This window comes from Prosopis cineraria, unplaced genomic scaffold (assembly GCF_029017545.1).
Source record: "Prosopis cineraria cultivar Desert tree isolate PC_DT_omini unplaced genomic scaffold, ASM2901754v1 PC10, whole genome shotgun sequence".
Lineage (NCBI taxonomy): Eukaryota > Viridiplantae > Streptophyta > Magnoliopsida > Fabales > Fabaceae > Prosopis > Prosopis cineraria.
Window position 1 is genome coordinate 18,166,549 of NW_026555341.1, and position 8,284 is coordinate 18,174,832.

At 32.4% G+C, this 8,284-nt stretch overlaps 1 long non-coding RNA gene across 1 annotated transcript; it reads right to left on the minus strand.

The window, feature by feature from the left end:
• Nucleotides 1-2,035: 2,035 nt before the first annotated feature.
• LOC129321556 (uncharacterized) lies at nt 2,036-6,827 on the minus strand. The gene is made up of 5 exons (XR_008596032.1): nt 6,363-6,827; nt 5,705-6,075; nt 4,822-4,955; nt 2,827-3,433; nt 2,036-2,168 (listed from the first exon to the last, which is right to left on the minus strand). It is a non-coding gene; the product is annotated as an uncharacterized LOC129321556 (long non-coding RNA).
• Between the last annotated feature and the right edge of the window lie 1,457 nt (nt 6,828-8,284).

An 8,284-nucleotide genomic window follows, 5' to 3' on the forward strand; every position in this document is an offset into this window, starting at 1 on the left:
CAGAGTAGCAGAGATGAGAATGTTATGACGGATGTGCGGACATACACATAAAGATAAAATTTAAAATGAGCACATACGTGAAAAAGTGAGGGTAGCACTTATTAAGGAAAAAATGGTAGAAAATCATTTGAAATGGTTTGGACATATACAAAGAAGACTGCGGGAGGCACTATTGAGAAGAGTAGAACATATAACTTTAAGCCCTATTAAGAGGGGTAGAGGAAGGCCTAAGAGAACACTCTTGGAAGTTGTTGAACGTGATCTCTTAATTGATAATATTCCTAAAAGCTTGATAAATGATAGAGCACATTGGCATCTCGCAATCCATATAGCTGACCCCACCTAGTGGGATAAAGGCTTTTTGTTGTTGTTGTTGTTGATCTATCAATGTAACTAAGGCAGGGAAGACCAATACAAAATCTGCTAAGCTAAAATGTCCTAATCAAAATGCACTTAGAGTGGTTATGCGAATAGCATTTAAAAATAGTGACATTCGTGAAACAGAAATAGATAAGGGGATTTATGGCCAAATGATTGTTAAAAGATTAGGGGCAGAAAATATTAATGATATTTGATAGAGGATTGGCCACAAATCATAATAATTAGTTTAGATATTAGGTACTTTCTAACCTTTATTACTTGTTATGGTATTTATTTATTATTGATAGTGATCTTTTCTGTTCTTACATTCTAGGTATTTGTATATACATTTATGGTGCCAGGCTCATTAATGACAAAATTTTCATTCATTAGCCTACACAACACAAGCACATACAACATTAATTATCATTCTCAAAAAATTATTGATGTATTCAAGACCAGAGGAAAGAAGAGCGTGTTATTTTTATAATCCACGGTAAGTTGTTATATATTTTTAAATCTAGTTGACATTTGATTTAATACAATATTTTATATTTCCAAGCAATATAGGGTGCTTGTTTGTATTAATCCATTCATCATTGTGATTTATTATCTTGACTCATTAAAAGATAATGAACTTAAGAATTATATATATATATATATATATATGAGGATATTATTTAATCAATAAGTGTTCTATTTTGTATTCTTTAAACATGTTTATTAAAAACAATCAAGCAAAGGAAATGATAACGAGAATGTAGAAATAAGAGAGAGATTTTAGGTTTGCTGCTCCCACATACATGTTCACTTGTAAATTTACAATTTATAAATATTTAAGGGCCTGTTTGGTTTCTGTTCTCATTTTTTGTTTTTAAAAACTATTTTATGATATAGTTTTCAAAATTATTTTTAAATCAAAAATAAAATAAAAATCTGTTTGGTTATGTAATTTAAAAATAGTTTTAGAATTAAAAAATGGACCGATGATGTTGATTATATGCAGTTAATGACAGTGATTTATAATAAAAATTAGTCAAGGTAACTACAATTTTCAATAATCAAACGTAGTGTATTTTAAAAATAAGAAAAATAAAATGAAAACAATTTAAAGTTGTTTATATTTTTTTGTTTTTAAAAACAAAAAAAATGAAAACAGTTTTGGAAACAACTAAATGAGAAAACTTATCAAAACAAATTTTTCTATTTTTCTATTTTTTTAAAAATACTCCCTCTGGTTCAAAAATATAAGGCATTTTTACTCTTTTAATGTGCAATCATTACCTTTTTTTTAAAGTACCCCTATTAATGAATGACTTTATATTTATTATAGGGTATTTAATAGAAATAAATATGAAAGAGAGAGTAAGTTTAAAAGTAGGTAATTATTTTATTACGGGAGGGATTAGGTTAAAAATGCCTTATATTTTTAAATGGAAAGAATAGTTTTTAAAAGTAGAAAACAAACAAGCTCTTAGTTATCCAATATCAAGGTGAAAGTCTTCTTCCACTAAAAAAAAAAACAAAAGAAACAAAAGAAAAGAAAGAAAAGAAAAAGTTAAACTCTTTTAGTAAGAAAGATAGCACTATAGTATCATAAACTTCATAAGATTGAGAAGCCACAAATATGACTCATTTTGTTCCTATTTTATTCTTTTCCTCACAAGTGCTCTTGAGAAAATAAAAAACAAAAGACAACTATTAAATGAATGGGACTAACATAGACTTGTTTACTCAATTTTGTCAAAGAGCTCTCCACCAGTTACGAATTCCAATACAATGCATATTATACTCTTGCTTCCCATGACCTGAAAATGAATCACATAGTTCAACACAACACAATATCATGATAGGAAGCTATCAACAAAGAAAATAGAGTATTGAGAACAGTCTGGTTTCAAATCATGATAGTACTTTTTTTTTTTTATAAAGCAAGATCATCTGAGTTAGGGAAAGATGATATCACAATGCATAATAAGCATCATTGATAAATTCCATGTTCAGAGAAATAAAAATAAAGCAAATATCAAGGATGTAGTATCCATATCCAAGAAAAAAGAACAAAAATACAATACTATTTTTTTTTAGATACATGATATGCCAAGCTTTTCTTCAACGATAGCAATACACAATATTTCAATGACAGAACTTTGATCAATTCAGTACTATTTAAAGTAAAAACTAAAGTCCATAGGTTGTGGATTATAAAGACATAAAAAAGAACTATCATAGCCAATCAATTAAAATGGTGAACACCAATTCTTGGCTATTCATAATGAAGTTAACTTTCATTAAAATGGTGGAACACCAATGTTGCCTATCACCCTCAACTACAACAAAAAATTACCTTCAATAAATGTAAAACAGTTCATAGCAAACCACATATATAGAAAACTTAAAAACAATAATTCAATTAAACAAAATAGAAAATAAAGAAATCAGTACACATATCATATTGATGCTTACATGCTTGTGTTCAAGTGACTATTGATCAATGTTTCCAATGCTGATAGCGTTAGTGTCATTGAATGGTATGATCTTTTCTTGCATCTTTAGGAATAAAATTCCCAAAAAACATGGCAGCAACAAACATGCAAGAAACAAAAGGGAGAGATCACAAATCAGAAAGAGTGATTGTTTTCATGTTGATAATTACTTTCCTGACTCGTTTACTGGAGTCAAAATGAAAGAAAAACTCGATGATTGTTAAAAAGAAAAAAGAAAGAAAGAAGGAAAAGAAACAAATAGATAATTTTCTGAAAGAAACTGGATTTTGTGACACCAATACACTAACTAGAAAAGGACACAAGATTTGATAGCAAATGGCACAGGAGGCTCTCTTAGGCGATGATTGTTTTCTGTACTTTGGCAACCGAGGCTAGAGAGCATCATCGACGAATGAAATAAACGTTGTGGCTGTGGAAACTTTGGCTCAAGATGATATTCAGTGACTATTATCTCCCATATTCATTCTTTTTAACATGACCTCGATAACGCTGTAGTTCTTTTTGGGATGAAGGGAACTAAAGCACTCTGTAGTGGTTTTTTGTCCAGCTTCTATCTCCACAATAACCTTGAAGATGAATATGAAAAATCATCAATTAGCCTCTAAGAGTAGAAAAAATATAATTTAATACTTCTCATCACCTAGTTCAAAAAACTGAATCATAAGTACCCAATCATTCAATATCATAGAGATAACTTCTTTTCTATCATTTCTTAAATATGAAACCCTTCCTCTATGATGAGTGGGTGACAATAAAACCACAATTTTTCTTGATTGAATAATTCTTGAATTTATTTATAATGGCATGTTGATAAGAATGGAGAATATGATAAACAGAGCCATCATTGAACTAAGTGAAAAAACTTTAACTCTAGTATAGTTGGTTGACGACAAGAAAAGGTTTGGTGTGGGGGGAATTTGATAAAACCATATCTTTTTGTATTTTTTGCATTAACCCCCCATATTTTTTGATTAATTGATATTCGAATATCTGTTATTTATTTTCCATTTGATTTTCATATAGAAAGCCATGGAAGAGGTAGAGACTGAGCTAACTTTTTAACAAATTGAAAAAGCAAGGGGTTCAAGTACTTGTCAGACCTTTTCATTTGCGTAGTCTAACAATTTGCAAGAAGTTTTACACTAACCCTTAGTTGTTTATATTTATAAAGTTACATAGATAAGTATAACCCAAGACTATATGGTTTAAGATGAAAATAACATTAACACTATACTCATGTCATGACATAAGTGTATTTCAACCCACATTCTTTTACTTGACTTGTATTTTGCCTTAAGCTTCATTAGTTTCAATCATTTTCAGCTTCTATTCAGATTCTATAGAAGCATTATCTCTCATTGAGCACGAATTCTCTAAAAGATATCCATTTTCTGACATCATGAAGAACATCAAAGAGCTAACTATAAAGGACCGGGTAATCACTTTCAATATGTATAGAGAAGCCAACATGTGTGTTGATTTGTTAGCCCGTCAACCATCTTCGGACAACTTAGGCATCATGATTCTTGATAATTCACTTCCTAATTGTAGAAACCTAATGGTTCTTGACATGACTTAACTTTTGTCTCTCTTGCACGGCTTTGCCGTGGCCTTGTATCCAAAAAAAAAAAAAGAAATCATTCTTAGCTTCATGTCTAACTGCTATGTGTATTATGTGAGTTGGCCATGTGTATTCATCAAAATTCTTTAATTTCTCAACTCTATTAATTAGATCATACGAGAATCACTTTGGTTGTTGGCACAACATAATAAAAACCATTTTAAACAAGAGTATTTGCCCTTCCTCAGCCTCTTGTTTTCTTGACTAACTTGGATTCCCTTTATTTATTAATATGTGACCAATCTAGTTAAAAAAAATCCCCTGTAACCCAAGGTTGTACCATTCCATAGATCAATCATAAGTTTAAGATGAAAAATGTGAGTGGATTCATACCTTCTTCTTTGAATGACCTGATCACTAGCACTAGTCTCAAAGTCCATGACCATGGTCATGGCTAATAATAGTCAGGAATCCTGCTGATGCCATCCTTTAGAAAATCAAAGCCATAGCTATGTACACAATGCTTCCTACAATATATGTTAAAGTAAAATATGAGTTGGGAAGTTAAAAAGCACAAGCATTATCATATCATAAGTATACATGTCCTAAATATTATAAACATCTTCTTGTAAAGGGAGACTTCCTTCAATGGGTATAACATTCAAGAGAGGCAAATGATGAAAAATTTGCAACTGAGGGGAAAATCCTTATCCCATTAGCAAGTTAAATCTAAAAGCCTGTGCTCATCAAAGTTTGAATTCTTCGGTCGAGTTGCATAATCTTCAACAAGGTTGTGTGATGATAGAAAGGAAAAGAAAAGGAGAGTAAATGACAAAAGTAGGCACAAAATTTTGGGAACAAAGCAAATGGAAGAAATTTATAGGAGTAAACCATTAGAAAACATTTTTTAATTGACCACTAATTAGAAACAAAACCCTTTTTAAAAGTGCATATTGTTATAAAGCATAATGCGAATAAATAGGTTATAATTTACAAGCAAAAAGAATTCAAACTAAAAGACAATCTTAAAATCAAATGAGTAAATAAATTAGAATTTACAAGAAAAAAGATGTGAAACTCCAATTACAGACTTCTAGAATCTTGAATCAATCTAAATAGATGAGCGAGTCATTAAGAAGAATCATAAAATACAAAATGAACCCATAGAAAGGAAATATATCAGATAACCAGTAAGATTTTGAAATAAATGAGCATAAGAATGATGAGAGAAAGAGAACGGACTTTGAATAAACCAAATTCATCAACGAAGACAAACCTCTTAAGTGGACTCGTAATCTTAGTAATGTCCTAGAAGAGAGGCCAGGGAGCTGCATTGGAAATATTGACCAAAGATGATTCGCTAGATTTGGCACCAATAAAACCCACATCAACCACAACACCGACAAAATCAGGTTCCACAAAACAACCAAGAATTGAACTGATATAACGAAACAAACATACCTATTTCAATCCAAATGGACAAAGTGCTCTAATAACCAACCTCACAATAGCTCATAGGTTTCATCGAACTAAGCAGCATTCAAGCTGTTGAAGAAATCAACATACCTCTTCAACAAAAATCATTTGTCATGGGCCCTTAATCCTCTTGAGAGGGTAACTCATGAGCAGCCCCGCAAAAACAACTGCCTGCACCCAAGTCAAGTAAACAGAACCATCACAACCATCTCTGCTAATCAACCAATGAATAATAACTCGTCAATAATGACACGACAATGTAAGAAATGGAAAACCAAAAATGGATAGAAACAATACATGCCGAAATGGGAAGAAACAAAGCAATGGTCATAATAGTTGACTGCACTTGAACTTAATATGCAGAAGAAAAAACCATAGGAATAAGCAACAAATGCAAATGGACACTAAAAGCACATCAAATCAATAATAAGGGGAACACAGCACGGCGAGCTACATACCCGAAGGTGAGGAAACCAAGACAAACTCATCGGAATGGACGGACAGGGGAGAGAAGACATGCGTCTACAACACATGGGCAATGTGATCGTGGGAGAAGAATAGGAGATGTGCATTTACGGTGGATAGGCAACATGGTGGAGTGATGTCCAAGGGGCTCGGCAGTGACATTAATGTGAATGGGTTAGGTGATTTTCTTTGTTTTGTCATTGAGCCTTGCTTAGGTGGTTTGTCCTAGGAGGTTGTTTGGCCATAGAGAATGTAGTGGGTTGCTCGGTCATAACGGCTTCTGGTGCAAGAGATGTGGCAGCATGGGCTTTTGGTTGTCGTGCATTGTCGTTCTTGTGATCTTGAGGAGGTTTGTTTGACAATGCAGAGGAAAAGGAGACAAGCGGCACACGAGCAACCTGGTGTGGGAGAAAAATAGGGGAAAGGAAAATGCATAAAATGATGCACCCGACCACAGCTCAAACGACACCCGCACATGATGTAAAAAGACGCTGACAAAGAGAATTGGCACCACGACAACTCCCCGAAAGCCAAAGCCTGAAAGAGAGAACACGTGAGGAAAACACCCTAGACTGGGAATCAAAAAACAAAAGACAAAAAACCAAGAACACAGACAATGGAAGACAATGAAAATCAAAGGGAAACATACCAAGGAGTGAGGACAACCGTGATAATCACCCAAACCCAACACCATGATTCACCAAAAATCCACCTTAGGGACACCAAGAAGCTTGCCACCAACAAATCATGATATTCCATCCACAATAACCCCAACTCACTTGTGCCCCAAAAGCAGTAATCGATGAAGGACCCACATTCAAATTTCCCCCACAATAACGCAAACTGCCAACATCCGGCAAGAGAAATTTTAGGGAAAAAAAAAGAAAAAAGAATAAATTTGAAACCCTGCCAACTCACCCCAAATAGGCAGTGAACGCGGGAAAACTACAGTTCAAGTACAATCCAAATGATAAAAAAAAAAAAAAAGCTCAAGTGCCACTTTTCATCTACTGTTCACAGAGGATCCCAAACTGATATGCATTATTGATATTTGTTACGATTGGGATAAAAAACAAGGACCACCAAATAATAATAATAATACAATATTCGAATTTGATTGAGATTTGTCATTCGCTAGGGAACTGTTCATGTACTGTAGAGCTGGTCATCCCACATTAATAAAGGTAATAGATTATTCATGTGAAGGGGTCACGTAAAGAACTACTACAACATTAAAAGTCACTGGTTGTGTTCTTATAATGCTTAAATACACTTTTGAAAGAAGATGATACCAAAAAATGCTTTGTCAAGGGTAGTATTACTCTTCAGGGGGAGTGACATTAAGTGACTAAAAGATTAAATCAAACTTAAATAAATATTAAAATAGTTGGAAATTCAAAATAAGGACCTAATGTTCCCATGTGAATTGCTTTAAAAGTTTATTATTCTTTACAACCTTTGACACAAGAATATGCTAGTGAGATTCATTAAGCTGTAAATAAGAAGTTTGTCAAATATACCATTACTTTGAAATCATTTTTCTTCATAAATTAATGAATCTTACTTGGGAATTTGTATTTAAAGAGTTGCAAATAAGAGTCTTGAGAATAATAAATCACTGAGAGCGGTGGTATATTTGACAAGTTTTTCTTTAACAAATTATTAAGTTTCGCTTGCAAATTTTTGTTTTGATGTTTGCAAATGATAAAATGAGCGCAACAAACTTTTAGACCAATATAATTAAAAAAATCTTTAATCCTCATTTTAAATTTCTAAATCTTTTAATTCTCATTCAAATTTCATTCAAACTTTTGTTCCTTTCACGTCATTTCCCTACTCTTTATGTCTAGTTGATAAAAGAAGGTAAAATTGGTTAAAAAAAAGAAGAAGGACCAAGTAGCATATATATTTGGGA